Source organism: Talpa occidentalis, unplaced genomic scaffold (assembly GCF_014898055.3).
Source record: "Talpa occidentalis isolate TD23 unplaced genomic scaffold, MPIMG_talOcc4v2.1 talOcc4.9, whole genome shotgun sequence".
Lineage (NCBI taxonomy): Eukaryota > Metazoa > Chordata > Mammalia > Eulipotyphla > Talpidae > Talpa > Talpa occidentalis.
Genome location: NW_023605305.1, coordinates 101,328,880 through 101,348,846, shown reverse-complemented (window position 1 = coordinate 101,348,846; position 19,967 = coordinate 101,328,880). Strand labels below are relative to the sequence as shown.

Below are 19,967 nucleotides of genomic sequence, written 5' to 3'. Positions count from 1 at the left end.
TATTTTATCATTTGATACATTAGGCATTTCATAAACATTTGTGCCCATGAATAAATAAATGAAAGAGATCTCATACATTCAACTGGGGTGATTGGGGAAGGCTATATGGAGGAACAGGCTTATAAGATAGACTTTGAAAAAGTCTATTTAAAAGCTGACACAACATGGCCAACAGGTAAATGAAAAAATGTTCAACATCCCTTATAATCAGGGAAATACAAATCAAAACCACAATGAGATACCCATTCACACCAGTGAGAATGGCCCATATTAAAAAAACTAGCAACAGGGCCTCCCCGGTGGTGCAGCGGTTGAGCGCTGGGCTGTGAAGCTGTTGCAGCCTCTGCAGCGCCGTTTTGAACCCCAGCCACTGGGGAGAGTCCCACATGGCGCACAGACCTCTCCAGCCACGCCTGCTGCTCCCCTCAGCAGTGTACCTTGTCAGTCTGCCTGTTCTGCTCCCCTTGGCTCTTGTGAATTCTCTCACCCTCCTGCGCTTCTGACTGTACCCAGTGCTTGTATAAATAAATAAATAAATAAATCTTTAAAAAAAAAAAAAAAAGAAAAACTAGCAACAACAAATGTTGGTGAGGGTGTGTAGAAAAAGGAACTCTCCGACACTGCTGGTGGGAGTGCAAACTGGCCCAACCACTATGGAAAGCTGTGTGGAAGTCCCTCAAACTACTAAAAATGGATCTACTATATGACCCAGCAATTCCACTCCTAGGAAACTACCCAAAGAACACAAAAACATTAATATCTGCACCCCTATGTTCACTGCAGCACTATTTATAATAGGTAAGCTATGGAAACAACCCAATGCCCAAAATTAGATTAGATCAAGAAGATGTGGTTTATATACACAATGGAATACTCTTCAGCAATCAAAAAGGATAAATTCATGCCATTTGTAGCAACATGGATGGAGCCAGAAGGGATTATGCTCAATGAAATAAGTCAGAAAGATAAAGAAAAATATTGGTGGTTTCAGTTATAGGAGGATTATAAGGGAAGCAAATAAGGGATCAGAGGAAAAATAGTAACAATAAAAAAATTAACAGGTGACCATAAATCAGAGACACTCTGCAGGGAAGGAGGAGGAAGAGGATTACAATGGGAGGGAAGAGCACAAGGGACTATAGCAATGATGGATGGGTGAACTGGTGGTGGGAATTCTCTTTTTTTTTTTCATTTTGACACATTCATTTATTCAAATACCCTGCTGATCACACATGGTCCAAGAATACACAAACAGTAAACCAAATATAATCAGATATTAAAGATTGGTCTTCAAACATTATAGCCAATGAGCCCACACTTGCCTGTGATCTCGCTAACATAGAACCACATCCAACCTCAGCGGCCACCAAACCGTTCAGCAGAGCTTCCTTAAGTGTGAGCTCTTTGAAGCTACCAGTTTTAGCTCTATTGACTATTTTTTTCAGGCTCTGAAGAGCTGCAGGGATCTCAGCAGGGGTTGGAGGAACCATCTCAACCTTGACATAGCTCTAAAATGTGGCCAATCGAGATTTCGAGTAAGTCACAGCAGCACTTACCAGCACCAGGCCTTCTCCACAAGGTTACAGACAAATTGGGTCATGGCTCTAGAATGGAGACTCCGTGCCCCGAATGGCCGGCTGAATAGTGATGGTGGGAATTCTATGGGGACTACACCTGAGAGGAGAAAGCAAACATTGTACAAAAATGAACAATGATGTAAAATATATACAAATAAATTATATTAATAAAAAAACAAAAGCTGACACAATGGCAACAGGCAGTGAGACTAGCTGGTGCTGAGGTTTGGAGACAGAGCAGCCAGTGCTCCAGCTGGTGCTCAGGAAAGAGGGGACAGTTCACTCTGGCTATATGGGCCAGGGTGTGGACCCCATAGGAGAGCAAGAAAAGACTGGGCTAGAAAGGAAGTTACATCAAATAAGTTGGACGATGGCCCATCTTGGAAATCACAACTTAATTTCATAGTTAATGAGAGAGACAATGGAGATGCATGGGACACAGGCTAAGTGTGGAGAATGCACACAGGAAACCTCTTCCTGATTCAATGACAGTCAACACAAGAAATAATAAAAACCTAAACTGGACTGCCGACGGCAGGTAATGCGTGAAAAAGGAAAAGCAGTGATAGAACTATATGTTTAAGTTGGCTTCTGAGAGAAAGACTAAAATACTTAACTAAAATACTGAAAGGAGATAAGGAAAAGAGATAAGCCAGCATGTCTCCTGAGGTTTCTGTGAGAGTAACTGAAAGATGAAAGATGAATGACCACAGTATTCTTGGGGTGAACACTGTACATCAGTGGCTAAAGATTAGTGCAGAACGTCTCTCTACTGAGATTTCATAGCATGGCTGGTAATTCCCTTGATCTATTCACATGCTTCTGTGCCAGGAGTGCTTCAAGTCAAAGGGTGAACAAAGTCTGTCTTTTTGGAGAAAAAAATTGGAGACGTTAAGTTTAGTTCAATGTGATTCCCTCCCCTAACTTAAAATGTGTTTATGTTAAAACAAACAAATGTTTTATGGAAGAGAATACAAGAATCACATGGATTTTAAGATGACTTTCTCAAATTCAAAGAAATGTCTTGCTTGGCAAACTGCTTTAGACTCTGCCTTCCTTACCCCAAGCTCCCTCACCCCTCATTGCTCTACCCCTCAGCTAGAGTTCATTTTGCTAAGTTGTCTAAACAGCTTGTCCCCAACCATACAGCTAGTAAGTGATTTTTAAAATAGATCTCTCTAAAGTCTGCACTCTTAACTACTACAATATACACTATTTAATCATTTAATGGTCTTTGAGCTTTAGTTACTATTCTACTTAACATCACTCACCAAGTAAACGACAACATAAAGTCAAATACTGGCAGCTGGTATTTTTCAATAGCAAATTCATAGGGTCTCCAAGAATGCTATTGAAGCAAGTGACTTTTTTAGTGCTTGGGAAAATGTGAAAATGGAATCATCAAAAGGATTCATGTGGTGTTTCCTAGACCACTGCCCATTAATTAGATGGACATGTTAACATTCTCTTAAGACTCACTCCATCCTGTAACTCAGAGCTGCCATCATATTTCTGTTCAAGCTCTTGAAATCAGCACAGTTTAAAAAGTCCTGCACAATCTTGTTTCTGTCTATTCTTTAGCAACTAATCACCTCAAAATCAGGCCCCAATACCCTAGACTTTTAACTAATTAGTTAGTTAGAAAACTAAAAGTCTTCCTGGAAAATTAACCTGAAAGTTAAGAATTCAAGTGTAAGAGTTGGTCAGATTAAGAGGGAAATGACAGGGGCCTCCCTGGAGGCACAAGGGGTTAAATACCACACTATGAAGCAATCCTCACCTCTGCAGCACGAGTTCGATCCCCAGCGGCCAGAGAGCAACCCACATGGTGAAGCAGACCTCTCCTGGCTCGCCCACTGCTCCCCTCAGCAGTGTATTTCAGTCCATCTGCCTGTTCTGTTCCCCACTCTGTCTCTGGTGCGACCTCTCACTCTCCATACATCTGGCCTGTACCCTGCCTCTTTGTGTATAAATAAATAAATCTTAAAAAAAAAAAAAAGAGGGGAACGGTAGAGTGGGAGGGAGCCTCAGGCAGGAAAGCAGAAGCATATGGTGGAAGAAAAAGACTGGCCAGCTGAAGAGAGTTCAGTGAAGGAAGATGGTGGAAGATGAGGTTGTCAAAGTAAGTAAGAAGCCAAAAGCCTGAAAGAGGGATTTGTAAGTCACAGGAGATGTGGGCCCTCCCTTTATGGCCAACAGGACGTCAAATGAAGGGTTTTGAGCAAGGAGTGACATAGTCAGATCAGATCCACAACAAGAAAATCACTCCAGATACCACTTAGAAAAGATAACACGTGTAGGGCCAGGATGGGCCACAAAGCTGGTTTCTTTATGATTCAAGCAGATCAGGGTAAAGCAGGAGTCCTCGGTAGCTTTCTCAGGCTTTTATTGAGCTTTTACATGTAGTGCAGCATCCAGGTGCATAGCAGGCAGGGGTGCCAGGGGGGCCAGGAGGCCAGAAGGCCTCCAAGCCCCCAGCAAGTCTTCACTCTGGGTTCTTCTGGCTTTCTTTCTCCCCTTCTCTCTCCTGCCTCTGCTTCTCTTCCAGAATATCTCAATCCTGCTACCATGGCCACAGAAGTAAACTACATAATTTATAACAAAGTAACAAAATGCAGGTTCCCCACCAGGCAGGGCAATCCTAATGGCAGGAGGGCAGAAAAGCCTGAAAACCATACACCCTACAATATGCTCTTCACTGCCTCTACTTCCAGATGTACACCTCCATAGACTTCTGTAGGTAAATACAAGAAGTGATTATTGCATTTACCTAACAAAACTGTGGTTCTGGGGCCTCCCTGGTGGCGCAGCGGGTTGAGGGCAGCGCTGTGAAGCTGTCCACAGCCTCTGCAGCGCCCGTTTGATCCCTGCCGACCAGCGAGGGTCCCACATGGTGCTCAGACCTCTCCTGTCGCTCCCGCTGCTCCCCTCAGCAGTGCATTTCTGTCCTTCTGCCCGTTCTGTTCCCTGCCTGTCTCCAGTGAATTCTCTCTCTCTCTCTCTCTCACACACACACACACAGACACACACACAAAGACACACAGACACACACACACACACACCCAGCCTCTGGCCTGTACCCTAGTGCTTGTATAAATAAATAAATCTTAAAAAAAAAAAGTTTACAAAACTGTGGTTCTGAATTCTCATCACACTTTAAAGTACAGAAATTAAAAACACAAAGTTTTTCCTCTTAAAGTCTCAGGGTACATGTTAGTATTTCTTTTAAAAAAAAAAATATTTTAGAAACAAATGAGCAAATGACTTGGGAGCTCTTCATTTTTAAGACTGCTCAATGCATGAAATGTGATATTACAGCATTGCCATACCACTTTGTTATCTTTTTAAAGTGCATATTAAAATATACAAACATGATCAATGAATACAGAATTATATAATCACTAAGGAAGTTACTAGAGTTTTCGTGATGACTTTTTTTTTTTTTTGGCTTTTCATCTACTAATATTGGCGCCAAAGAAATTAGGTTATAACTATTGTTTCTCTTTGTGGTTGAAGAGACATTTCCAAGTACAGAATGAATGGAGTTCATTCAGGGCCTTGCAAATGGGCTGTGGTTCCTTTTATGCACAATGAGCCCCAGTGAGGATATTCAGAACAAACCCAACTTTTTTTTTTAACCCATTGACATGAACCTCACATTTTAAAGAAGCTTCGGACACTGAAATTACCTAGGTTTATCTATTCTTTCATCTCAGTTTCTACACAAAAAAATATTAAGGATGTCAGACAGTCTCCTTCAGGGAAGGCAGCGAAATTTTTTTTTTAATAACAGGGTAAATGATATGTTGTTTAAAACCCAAATTACAGAGGACATAGGAATTTCCAATAGACTAAGCTTGACACCATGACATGAAATAATAACATTTGAGAGAAAAGAAAAGATTTGGTGGAGAGAGCAAGTTTCTGCAAAAGGAAAAAAGATGAAGTCATGCATATTTCAACCAACCTATTTTTTTGTTGTTACTGTTGTCCCTGAATACATCAGGTGTTCATGTGCTTTTTTAAAAATGGCTTTTTAAAAGGCAAGACAAGACACTAAACAGTTGGCAGAAAAAAAGTTCGCAACCCACTTCCTCCACGCCCTCTTGATACTTACCATTGATCATTTGTGTGGTCTTTGACTTATGCATTATCCTGTCTCATTATGACTACACTAAGAGTTAAATAACTGTCATCATCTATCTCTCTCTCTCTCTCTCTCTCTCTTTTTTTTTTTTTTTTTTGGTTAAATTTATCCATTTGTCAACTTTTTTTTTGTCGTTGTTATTGTTTAAACCACAGATCAGGGCCTCCCTGGTGGCGCAAGCTGTCCGCAGCCCCTGCAGCATGAGTTCGATCCCTGGCCAGTCAGGGAGCTACCCACATGGTGCAGCACACCGCTCCTGTCTTGCCCACTGCTCCCCTCAGCAGTGTATTTTAGTCAGACTGCCTGTCTGTTCCCCATTCTGTCTCTGGTGAATCCTTTCACACACCTCCACCCTGCAGCTCTGGCCTGTACCCCAGTTCTTATATGCATAAATAAATAAATCTTTAAAAAAACCCACATAGATCAGTCTCCTGAAAGTGCCAAGTTCATAGCTGGGCAACAACAGAGAAGCAAACTGTAATCAAATGCGATAGCTTCAGAACCACATAGGCAAAAGATTTTAATGAGAGAAATTTCTAATTATTTGACCCATGAGATATTTAAAGATCAATATTTAAAAGTTCATTAGTATTCTTCCTACCTTAGAAAGAGAATTAATTTATATCTAGATTGGCTGGGAGTGGAGAGCCCCTCAAAATAATTTACACGTTGGACTACAAAGGACATACAGAAACCTAGCAAAGAAGAGAGAACTGAGGTACTAAGGAGACTGGTTCTTGGCTCTATTTGCACTTCGGCCTGCATTTCTGCCCACATGACACCAATTCAGGCCAAACTGGGCACAGCATCCAGGGGCTGCCTAGAAACTTCTATTCTCACTTTACTCACCAGTAGGGGCTCAGCAAAGCTTCTTTACAGTGTGTACTTCTGTAGCCCTTGACGAAGCTCTTCTTAATGGACATATTCAAGATTAAAGAAGATTTCTGAGACTGTGTCATTCTGGGGAGAAAAGAGAAAGAAGACCTCGTCAAGTGAAATCATCTCTATCAAAACTTCTGCTAAAAGAGAGGGCAGCACCTCTTTTCCCACATGTCCTTTAATGCTAAAGGCTGCAGAGAGCTATTTCCTGGTTAATCTGTACATGTTTTCATTAAGCAAATATTTATTACTTACCACATATGCAGAGCTGTGTGATTATTATATGTTACATAAATAATGTACCACATCTTCTTGATCCAGTCATCTATTTTTGGGCATTTGGGTTGTTTCCATAGCTTAGCTATTGTAAATAGTGCTGCTATAAACATAGGGGTGCAGGTGCTCTTTGGAATTGATGTTTTTGTGTCCTTTGGGTAAATACCTAGGAGTGGAATTGCTGGATCATATGGAAGCTCTATGTTTAGCAGGTCCAGAAATCTCCACACAGCTCTCCATAGTGGTTGGACCAGTTTGCACTCCCACCAACAGTGCAGAAGAGTTCCTTTTTCTCCACACCCTCGCCAACATTTGTTGTTGCTAGTTTTTTTAATATGTGCCATTCTCACTGGTGTAAGATGGTATCTCATGGTAGTTTTGATTTGCATTTCCCTGATTACAAGTGATGTTGAACATTTTTTCATATGCCTGTTGGCCATTTGCATTTCCTGATGAAGAGAATCTAATTGCAATTATTCTGTAGCTGAAAAATCCAGAACACAAGGCAATCACTAAACCAACTTAAACAGATATCTTAGAACCCAGTGAATGCAAGGAAAATAACCACACATTGGTAGGCTCAAGAAAAGGAAAAGGCAACAGGAAATGAAGCCACCTTATTCATCTTTTAGGGACTTGACGACCAGTCTTTTCTCTCACCTTTGCTTCTCTCTTTCAGTGCTTCCTCAGTTTCCTTTACTTCTCCATTGTGGCCCCAGTCTTAGTCTTCATGTTAAACCCAAAATCACTCATCCACTGTGTGCGGGGGTTTTGTCTCTAAATTCTCAATCTTGGTGACTGAGTCTGTCCTTGGATAAATTCTTCAGGTAATACCTGGTTTTGTTTTATTTGTCTACTACCTGTTTCTCTGTACCTTAATATGCCCAATTTTCTATTGAACAAGAAAAGAAATTGCTTCCTAATCACAGGATTGAACTCTTGAATCAAGTTGCATTAACAGATTCTTAGGAATTTGGTTCTTAGGTGGAGGTGCCTGGGACAAAGTGTTCATGAGCTCTCCATGCTGGAATCCTCAGAATTATCCTTGTTTCGACCTCCCGAAGCCAGTTTGTTTAATGCTTTCCATGACACCTTCAATTCTGTTAAATGCCTCAGCAGTTCTGTACTAGATAGTCTCCACTGTGTACACACATTTTTGTTTCTTTTCTTTTTTTTAAATATTTATTTATACAAGCACTGGAGTACAGTCAGAAGCGGGAGAGGGTGAGAGAATTCACCAGAACCAGAGCGGAGAGCAGAACAGGCAGCCAAAGAAATACACTGCTGAGGGGAGCAGCGGGCACTGCAGGAGAGGTCTGCATGCCATGTGGGACCCTCGCCCAGGGATCGAACCAGCGCTGCAGAGGCTGCAGGCAGCTTCGCAACCCAGCGCACAACCGCTGTGCCCCTGGGGAGGCCCACATTTCTGTTTCTTACAACCACAGTACCCTCAATGGCTGAGTGCCCTCTGGGGTATTTAATCAGCTATTGTTTACGGTTGGGGGGGGAGGAGAGTGGGTGGCAGAGGAAGGGGAGTTGGGTAAGTCAAATTAAGAAGGAGGATGTGCTGTGTGGAGCAATTTGATTTATGTACTACAGGGACCATGGGTTAGAAGGAAAAAAGCAAAATTACGTTGTATCTACTATAGTCCTAAAAGGATATACAAACCTCACTTAATTAAATTCCATTTAAGACAATAGGCATTATACTTAAGTATTCATTATATAGCACTCAGGAGATATTTAGATAACTAAGGCTAAATGTTCTCAAATAATGTACAGTTTAGGGGAAGAATATATGTACATTTATCATTGTAATATATGGCAAGGTACTTTGAAAATGAAATAAAAACACAGAGAAACAATTCATTTGGGCTATGGGAGTAGTCAAGCAGATCATTCTGTTGAAAGACTCAAATAAGCATGCTGCAAGTCACAGATAGCCAGGAGAAAAGGACCCCTTTTCAGGAACTGTGAACCTTTGAAGTTTTGAGTAACATAGAAAAAAAGAAAAACACTCCCCAGGCTGGTAGGCTGTAGGAGATTTTATTGCTTTCTTTCTCTTTTTCTCATTAAATACAGGAAAAGTTCTAATATAGCCAATTCATTTCTCACCAACAAAGTGTTTCTCTCCTCCCTGACACTAGTCCTGGGCTGGAAGGAAGTATTCCTATCAAAAGCCCTACTTCCTAACAATATCTGAGTTCCCACAAGGAGAAATTCTAGAGTTAGGGTCCTATATCTTAAAAGTGGAGAAAAGTTGGGCCTCCCCGGTGGCGCAGCGGTTGAGCGCTGGGTTGCGAAGCTGCCCGCGGCCTCTGCGGCGCCGGTTCGATCCCCGGCTGCTCCCCGGCCACCAGAGGAGGGTCCCACATGGCGCACAGACCTCCCCTGCCGTCTGCTGCTCCCCCCAGCAGTGTACCTCGGTTCCTCTGCCTGCTCTGCTCCCCGCTCTGGCTCTGGTGAATTCTCTCACCCTCCCGCGCTTCTGACTGTACCCAGTGCTTGTATAAATAAATAATTAAATCTTAAAAAAAAAAAAAAGAAGAAAAACAAGATAAAAAAAAAAAAAGTGGAGAAAAGTTACATTTTCCTAAGATCCTGAATCTGGTGACCCAAGACAAAGTCTAGTTTGAATGTATACCCATCAGATTGCAGATCCACTGAGTATCAAGGATGAACCCTGGCTACCAGCACTGCACCTTCCTCCTCACCTTTTTTAACAGTCCTGTAGGACTTGCGGTTCTGCCCTAGACATAGTTCTTTTCACTTGAGAACTGGTTATCCTAAATCTTCTATCTGGTTATAATAGTGGAACCTGAACCATGTGTTCTAAACCCTAGTTCAATGAGCAGCTGTTTTAGAATCTCATCTGATGTCCTCCTTACTGTGGAGCAGGTATTGGCAAACTTTTTCTATCAAAGGCCAAATGGTAAATATTTTAGGCCTTGAAGGCCAGAGGGTCTGCCATCATAGGCATTCAATCTGCAGTTACAGTGCTAAAGCTGTGACAGATAATACTTAAACAAATGGGTGGGCCTGGGGGCCTCCTTGGTGGCGCAAGGGGTTAAGTCTCAGCACTATGAAGCTATCTGCAGCCACTGCAGCAGGAGTTCGATCCCCAAGCAAGGAGGTGACCCACACGGCCGGCACAGCAGACCTCTCCTGTCTCACCTGCTGCTCCCCTCAGCAGTGTATTTCAGTAGATCCGCCTGTTCTATTCCCCATTCTGTCTCTGGTGAATCCTCTTACCCCCCCCCACATCTGTGGCCTGCACCCCAGCTCTTGTATGCATAAATAAATATATCTTAAAAAAAAAAAACAAATGGGTGGGCCTATGTTCTAATAAAAATTTATTTACAAAAAAAGGCAATGATTTGGCCCTGGTGGATGCTGCAGACACCCGTTCTCTCGAGCATCATTACCCATACATTCAGGATTCCTTAATATCGTGACCCATCCGTTTCAGAGTAAGGCCACCCCAATCTTTCCCATCCCCCACATTTTTCTGAAAAGGCCTAGCATGACTCACCCCACGTTATACCATCCAAGCAGGCCATGAACCTTATTTTGGCTCCGAGCATACTACAGAGCCCACATTTAAGACTTAGGTGCACCCTGTCTTTCCCTCTAGAGTCAAAGTGAAAAAAGAGAAACCAGAAGTGGTGGTTTCTAGAGTTATTGTAGTTAAACAACAAAAACAACAGAAAATAACTTAGAAAACCTAAAAAAAGTAACTGGTTTCTGCTTCTCAAACAAGAGAAATGCAGAGAAGTTGTACGACAGTAATCCGTTATACTCTGCAGAGCGCAGAGACATCTTGATACAAAAGTAAAGAAAACTGATTGGCTTACCAACCAACTGGGTGACAAGAAAAATGAGACTCATAAGAATTAAATGAATGCTCAATCTAGGTATGCTCAATCTAGTTATGTTATGGAATTCATTCTCATTACACCCAGTTTAAAACAAGAGAAAGAGATGGATGAGTAAATTACTGGGGTGTCTAGAGCAAACAGTTGACACAGGAATGCCATCTCCAATTAATGGGCCACCCCATGTTCCTAGTACTTGTCTGATGTGGTTCTATCCTGAGAGTCTGGCAATGTCATGCTTTTCCCTACACGTGAAACTTCATAAGAAATCACTTTTTTTCAACCAAATACTTAAAAGCCTGAGAGGCAATACCAAATAAACTTCTCAGTGTTTGAGTTTCCTCATCTGAAAACGAGGATGGTAATAGTAGTGTTAGCATTCCCCACTCCTAGTTTCGTAAATGAACTACTGACATACTATCTAGTTTTTAAGTTTGAATGTTTATAGAATCAATTTTTCATAGAATATGATACACTTTTATCTTTCTCATGCTCCTTCTCCTGCTAATATGCAATATAAATTATCTCCAAAACAAGCAAATTCTAACACATACCCAGCCCTATAATGTAAGCTAAATGCTATTTTCTGGGGAGCAATAAAAGGTCATTACTGTATAAAATGTAAGTAAATATATCACGATAGTTTTCATTATAAAAATTTTCTATTAACTTTAAATTTTCTATTACCATGTAGTTCATACCAAGCTATAACAAACAGAAAGTCAATTATCTCAAATTACGTAAAGTACAATTACTTCAGAACAGCGCTATGATTAACATTTAAATAATGTTAGGTTGTGTATACCCGTTCTACATTTCTTACCTTTTTGAGGAGAGAGGACAAATTGTGGCAACAGAGAAATCTTTCAAAGAGGTTTGGAAATTAGAAAAAATCTACTTTACTCTTTTTCTATAATAGATAGGATAAATCATTGGGCTTTATTTCAAACAAGTCAAAAGCCTCCTAGTGTTTTCAAATTGCAAAAACCAAAATATATAAACCATCATTGCAAAGCAACAAATAGCCTGGATAAAAAGTACAATTTTTTTTCTAGACTTATTGAGCTATGATTGACAAATAAACATTGTATATATTTAGGGCATAGAACATGAGTTTTTAAAGGTGTACAATGGGATTATTTAGGTATAATATAGGTATACAAAATGAAATGATTACCACATCAAGTTAATTAACACATGGTTACCATGTATTTGGTAAGTCGTAAGAAAAATTAATATCTTAGTAAATTTTAAGCATATAACACAGTATAATTAACTATAATCATCAGATTCCCCAGAATCTGTTCATCTTGTAACTAAGTTTGTACCCATTGATCAACAACTCCCCTTCTCCCCTGCCCCAGGCAACCATGATTCAACTCAATGGTCCTATGAGCTCAACTTTTTAGATTTCATATACAAGTGAGATCATACAACATCTCTCTTTCTGAGTCTGTCTGATTTCACATAGCATCATGTCCTCCAGGTTCATGCATGTTGTTGCGAATGGAAAATTTTCTCTCATTTTTATAACTGAATAACATATACTTCATTTCATTTATTGATTCATCTATTGGTGGACACTCTTTGCTTCCATATCTTGGATATTGGGAATAATTTTCAGTGAACATGGGAATACAGCTATCTCTTTGAGAGATTAATTCATTTCTTTTGGCTCTATACCCCAAGTGGAATTGCTGAATTATTTAATAGTTCTATTTAAAATATTTTGAGGAGGGGCCTCCCCGGTAGCACAGCAGGTTGAGCACAGTGCTGTGAAGCTGTCCGCAGCCTTTAGAGTGTGGGTTCGATCCCTGGCCGGCCAGGGAGATACCCACATGGCATGGCAGACCTCTCCTACCTCGTCCGCTGCTCCCCTCAGCAGTGTCTTTGGTGTATCTGCCTGTTCTGCTCCCCACTCTGTCTCTGGTGAATTCTCTCACCCTCCCACACCTCTGACTATACATCAGTTCTTGTATAAATATATCAATCTTTAAAAAAAAAGTAAATTTTTTTGAGGAACCTCTATATTTATTTCCTATTTACATTCCCACCAACAGTGCACATGTTCCCTTTTCTCCACATCCTCGCTATTATAACACCTGAAAGGTGATATCTCATTGGGGTTTTGATTTGCTTTTCCCTGAGTGATATTAGGCATCTTTTCCTGTACCTGTTGGCCATCTGTATGTCTTCTTTGAGAAAGCATTGATTCAGGACTTTTGTCCATTTCAAAAGGTTATTTGCATTTTTTGCTATTGAGTAGTATGAATTCCTTGCATATTTTAGATATTAACCCCTTAATAATATATGACTGGCAAATATTTTTTCTCATTTCATAGGTAGCCTTTTTGTTTTGTTATTTGTTTCCTTTGCCACTATAGAGACACTTTATTAGTTTGATGTAGTCCTAACTTTTTCTTTTGGTCACCGTGATTTGTATGTTATATCTAAAAATCACTGCCCAAACCAATATCAAGAAGCTTTCCCCCTGTTTTATTCTAGAGGTTTTATGGTTTCAGTCTTAATCATGTTGCATTGATTTTCTCATGATTTGTGTAACAGTCCAATTTAGTTATTTTACATGAAGTTTGCATTTCTTTTCATGCCCATACAGTGCTAAAGGGAGCAATGGTAGAATGGGTAAGAACAACAATTTTGGTGCCAAGCAAATGAGTTCAGATTCAGCTTCTGGAACTCACTGTGTAACTCTGCATGAGGTTCTCAGACTAAATGCTTTATTATTTTAAGGTGTTTAGCATGGTTCCTGGCATTTGGTAAGCACTCAATAAATAGTAGCTTATGTACACACACACACACACACACACACACACACACACACATACCATGCTAGATCTGTAAAATGAAAATCTTAATAGAAAAGCCTGAAATAATAAAGGAAATATTAAATTAAAAACAACAGGTATTCTTAAATTTTCTGTACTAGTAATACATAGAAAATGACAAAACTCAGATTCTCAATACAGTTTTATGAATTAAGAGTTGAATCATCTGGCATTTACAAAGCACTAGACAAATGCCAGGGAGATGCAATACCTAAAATAATTCTTTTATTACTGTTTAATTAAAGTGTCCCAATATTCTATCAGTTCAAATGCAATATTAAATGCTGTGTTGTCTGTTACTCTATACTTGGTTTTAGATTAATCATAATAATTATAGGCTCTAAAATTATTTGTTATTTTTAAGGTTTTTATTTAATAGTGATCTGAACACTAGGCTTAGCTTCAGTTACACAGATCTTTTCAACATCACACAATTATTGTTTTAAACTTGAAAGTGCATGTACAAATGTCCAGAGTGTGGACAGCTGTCTGGACAATAAGAACTCTGTGTATCAGGACAGATGCTGTTACTATCCCCCAAATTCATAACACAACTGTTGCTTTAGAAAAGAGTTTAATAACCATTAATAATAGTTAAGTATCCCAGTTGTAAAACAAAGCAATGAATTTCAATTTATTCCATTCACAGGAATCAAACAATATTTAAAAAAAGGAAAATTGAAAAGTTTTTTTAAAAATTATAAGCAGTTGTATACTCCTTTGTAGAGAATTTGATACCACTTTATGATCTCTGATTGGGGATATTTATTGCAGCTAGGTGAGAAGCTCAAAATACTGCTTCAAAGTACTACTATACATCATCTGGCATGCTTATAAAATCTGAAGTATCAATTTAATTTATAAATTGTTAAGATTAATGAGTGACTTCAGAGCAAGGACCATCTTACTCCTCACAGTTTTGTGAATCTAAAGCAAATTAGGCACTGCTGACTGAAGACATAACCTACTGGAATAAAACCCATGTCATGGTCAAATTGCATCACTCCCTTGGATTAAAATCAGTGGCCAGATGACCAAAAGCAGTGGTTCTCAATTTGGCAGCAATTTTTTCCACTGGGGGACTTTTGGCAATCATTTTTGGCTGTTACCAGTATGTGGGGGGGGGGGCTGCCAAACATCTTAAACTTATAGAACAGCTCCCCACAATAAAGGGCAAAAGGGTTCAAAATGTCATTAGTGCTGAGGTTGAGAAATTTTGTTCTAAAAGTTACCTGAATAGTCATGATAGCATCAGCCAGCCACCCAGAGCAAAACCCACTAAATTATACCTTGTTTAAATAAGTTTCATTATAAAGTTCAGAACTTGTTCTCCAAAAAAAAAAAAAAAAAAAAAGAGAAAAGCTTCTTTTTTGGAAATATACAAGTAGAAGGAAAGGTCTTCCATATTCTCACTGTTACCAAATTGTTAAGCACCTTTATGTTGATCACTGCATGTGCTGTTTAGGATCTGAACATAAGTGATAACAGAATGCTCACACACAGGAGTTTTATTTCACTTAGAAAATACATTTGTTAGTGAGAGTCAAAAGACATTAAATATGGAAGGACTAGATTTTATACTTAATATTGGCATTAAGAAGAAAGAAATAGGAAAGGTGAAGGTGACAATGAAGACAGAGATAGTTAACAGCATCTGAGTGCTTTCAATCTGCCAGGTACTCTACTAAGCACTTCATGTGTATTTTCATTTAACAGGCAAGATCTATCAATTTCAGAAACTCAGTGTTCCAGAAAGATTATTAGGTGCTCATTTATATATATATATAAAAAAAAAACAATTTGTCTTTGACATGTCCCTCTCATCCTCTAGACTGGGTTCTTCTATGAGACAGATCTCTTGTCTTATTCATGACTGTATCCCATGGCGTCTGCATTTTATCACAAAATGAGGGCTTCATTAGAGCTTTGTTAAGGGACTAAAAGAGATCACTGCTCAATGAAACTTAGATTTGGGGAAATGATCCACATTCTGAGGAGGAGAGAGGTTGTCACGAGTCTAGGCTGTGAGCTGCTTCACGAGCAGGATCTGATTTATCTCTGCAGTCAGTCACTAGAAGTCTAATTATAATAAATACTTAGAATATTCTGAATTGCATTTATCTTAAGACTGTAACTATTTAAAGTTTTTCCAAGACAGGGAACTGGGATCCACTCCTTTACATGGATCTCTGCTCAGCAAATAACAATCATTCCTTTTTACACACACACTTGTTTACAGCTCTTGTATGCTTCCCGCCCTTTACATGTTCAGTTCTAGTAACAACTAATGGCACTCGGATAAGGTTAAAGGAAGGAAATATTTCACTTGGGCAATTTCTTCAGTCAGCTATATATTTGTTATTGTGAGGTGCAAGATAGTCATGGAAATAAAGACAAATATTCTTTTTGAAATCTAACCCAGAGGTCTACAGCTGCCCAGTTAGATTTGTTGCCTTATGTGTGAGATATCCTGCAGTCCTGTGGTGGATACCTTTCTGGTGGAAAAAAAAAAAGAAGAAAAGAAGTAGAAAGAAGTAAAATGTGCCTGAGCAGAAGTGACATTTCTATTGGGCATATCAATCTGAGGCCACTGTCACTCGACCAACCTGATGTTTTATCAACAAAGAATTACATCTCTTCTCTTTATTGGCCACTCAAAACAACGCTCACTAAACCTCAACAATCAAGCATATTGAACAACAGCAACTATAACATGTTTGTTTGCTGTTAGATTCAGAAAGGATTTTTTCTTCATTCCATTCAAGAACTGATATTCATGAAATATTATGCTTCTCGATCAACTACCACTCTGCTAATGTTAAACAGAAAAGTTTCTGGTTTTGTAGGGAGTGAAGGAGAGAAAAAAAGAAGTTCATATTCCCTCCCTCTAAAACATCATAATCAAAAATAATATAAAAATTATTATTGTAACCAGGTAGTATTGACAGCAGTAGAGATTTCACCAAACTGAAAGGAGACTATATGCTCTCAGAGGAAGAAGTGGGTGAGTAACCATGAAATATAACACCTTCCAACTTCTTCCAACACAAGCAATTTCTGTATTTGTTGATTCTTAGATGGGGGCGGAAGGTTCTTTAGATATCTGATCACTTTGGACCAGTCTCCAAAAGCAGATCCCTTCCCAGTGTGCCACCCAATGTGTGGAAAGACCCCAACGTGGATAGTCCAAGAGCTGCAACACATGCAAAGCACTTACAATCATTCTTGTTTTCTTATTTTTCCTGTTTTCATTGGCAGAATTATTTCCCTGCCCAAAGCTGAGCTGCAAATGAAAGCAGCTGCCCCAAGTGGAGGAAGTTCAAAGAACAGAGAAGAAAGAGAAAGGAGGTGGAGGTCAAATGAGGAAAACAACTGAGGACAACAAGAAGACTCTTGGCAACTCTGCTTTATACAAAAGTCTAAAACCGAAAACATACTGGGGGACAGATGGACGGGTGGCAACCATGGGGCAGAATATGACCTCACAGGCTTTCAAGTCACTTAACTGAGTTATATTTTTACAGACTCACGGAGCTCCAACGACAAGAAATATTCCTAAATACTTTCCTGGTCACTTATTTGGTTCTTACTATATATTCATTTATGTTTCTGAATATACTATAAATGAAAGTCATTTCAAATTGCCGTGTGAGCTTTTTCTTTTGATTTCATTACTTATAGTATATTGAGAAAATATAGTTATGGTTATTTTGGAATCTGACTTCAATAAATACATCAACAGGAATTAGTGTATATCTAGAGCTTATTTTTTTAACTACAAGGTTTAGCGCTTCATTCAATAATAAAATTTAATCTTGAAGTTATTATGAAAGGATTATCATTAAAATATTGCAATTGATTTATTTGTTTTGATGGAAAACTTAAAAAGTAAAATAAATACAGTTCGTGGGACACTGCAGAATACATTTTAAAAACAGATTTAACAATTATAAATACCCTACTGTATTGTAGGATTTTAGAATTACAACTTTTTATGCAATTTAGTTTAAAACTTAGTTTATGCTAATAACACACAAATTTTATTAGAATGCTGAATTCCAAAACAGACTGGAAAACTCAGTGGAGTGCACAGATGCTGGGAGGCAACTTCTGAATGTATTTGCAAGTTCATGTGCCTACATTTTTAGCACAAAAAATTTTCGATTGCCCTAGGTTCTTTAAAAAATGTATTTACAATCAAGAATGACTGTGAAATAAAACCTACAAATGTTTGATCTATGCAGAAATTTCAGGAACGTAACTGTGGAACAGTAAACACTTTTTATAGACTTACTGCCAAAACTAGAAGCCTTTTCTTTCAGTCAACACTTTCCCACCATCGTGAGAACCATTTCTCATTAACAACCAAATTGTTTTCAGATGCTGTGCTATAAGGGGTTTCCTTAGAAACCATTTGGTAAAAGACTGTGGCTTTCTTCCATAGAAATCTCAAGCAGTGAAAAGGCAGATTTTCTGGCATAAATCAAACCCAATTTCTAGGGTTCACTAAACCCTTTCTCCTCAAAATAATGTTTTTTGACTTGATCTTAGCAGTTAATAGTACATGCAGGAGAGCTGGTGTGAACCAGTTTTAAATGAATTTTATTCTATTTCTTTTGTCATTCAGTTGAAATCACTTCCAGGGCTTGTTATACCTTGATGAAGGTTTAGCTGCACAACTAATAGACTAACTAGTACATTTTCCTGCATGGCAAAATGTCATTTTTTTCTCCACTAAGTTTGTGCAGGCAAATTAATCTTTATAATGTTCTAATTTCAGAGTTGTTATAGCTTAAAATATATATTTTTTAAAAAAGAAGTTAGGACAACAAATAAGATTTTGCACAGAAAAAAAGTTATTTCAACTGGCTAAGATATATTAACATATATCAGTAATGCCTAAGATGTTTCTAGATGCATACAAATTCATAAGAAAGACACCAAGAGGAAGCATACATATCCATTATTATGTCTCAAATGTAACTTGGTACTTTAAATGGAAATAAAAATGGAAATAAAATAAAAATGGAAAGCACCACTAAGCTCCTGGTTACACTTGAATATCAAATAATTCTACCTTAACCAGTAAGGACTATAATCACACTTTTCTGTATCTCCATACTGTTTGCACATTGTTCCTCTACCAGCAATGTGCACCTGCTCCACAAATAAATCATTCCTATTTCAAACTCTGCTCAACCATCTCCTCATTCACACATACAATAAATTTTTACTAAGCACCTATATTTGCTAGATTCTGTGCCAAAAGCTAGTGAACAAGACAATGTCTTTTCCTCATGGAGTTCGTGGTTGAATGTGAATCATCTATCTTTCCCAAACTTCTTCACACCCATTTCACAAGGATCTAACAAGCACCAACTAAGTACTAGTTACCTGCCCAATCATATTATAATTGCTTAATTATAAATGTGCATTATCTACTGGACTGAGAGTTTTGTGAGGAAAGAGCCTTTACATGTGTTTGCATTTCCAATACCTAGCACAATTCCTGAAATAAAATTGGTACAAAGTAATGCTCATTAATGATGCAAACTAAAACATTCTAGCTGAAAGAACAGACTTTTTACTATTTGAAAATTATCAATAGCATGCCTTAGATTGATAAAAGTATTGACCCTGATTTGCTAAAAATGTCAGCTGAACATTTTAGAGATGTGAAGGATGGAATCCTGAGAAACAGTCAAGCTGTTTTGAGAAGTTTGGCAACTAGAGTCCCTGCCAAATTGCCAGGCAGGCAAGTCTTTCCCAAGATCACATGAATAAGTTAATAGGATGATCCATCCAAGTTTAAAAACGAATTCAAAAAAGAAATTAGTCCCTTAGTTAGGTAACACAAGACTTGTGACAATTTGGTTTGAGTTAAAATTTGAATTACATTTTGAATTAAAAAGTGCAACCCTTTGCTTCCAAAGGTATCTCACCGGGAGTTAATTCTCCAAATCTCTACCTTAACCAATAGGGACTGTAAGATCTGCCACCTTGCCCCAGCCTCTCAGACCTCATTTCCTGCCTTTCCCCCTCTAACTCCTACCACTAAGCTCCTGATTACTCTTGAATATCAAACAATTCTACCTTATGATCTTGACACTTGTTCCCTCTGCCTGGACAGCTCTTTTCAGATATCTTCAAGGTAGACTCTCTCCTTCCTTCAGATCTCTGTTTAAATATTAACTTTTCTTCCAGCCCTTCCTTGACACCATCTCAAACAGCAGCCCCATCTACTCCCAGCATTCCCTAGCCTCTAAACCTGCTTTAATTTCTTCATAGTGTTATAGGGCAGCCCCGAAATGGGTGAAGCTTGGAAACCACGTTGGGCGCCAGCTGTTATAGGGCAGCCCCGATACTG

General features: G+C 38.8%; 1 pseudogene; it reads right to left on the bottom strand.

The window, feature by feature from the left end:
• Positions 1-1,188: 1,188 nt before the first annotated feature.
• LOC119235748 (ATP synthase subunit g, mitochondrial-like) overlaps positions 1,189-19,967 on the bottom strand; it is a 49,580-nt pseudogene continuing 30,801 nt past the window's right edge.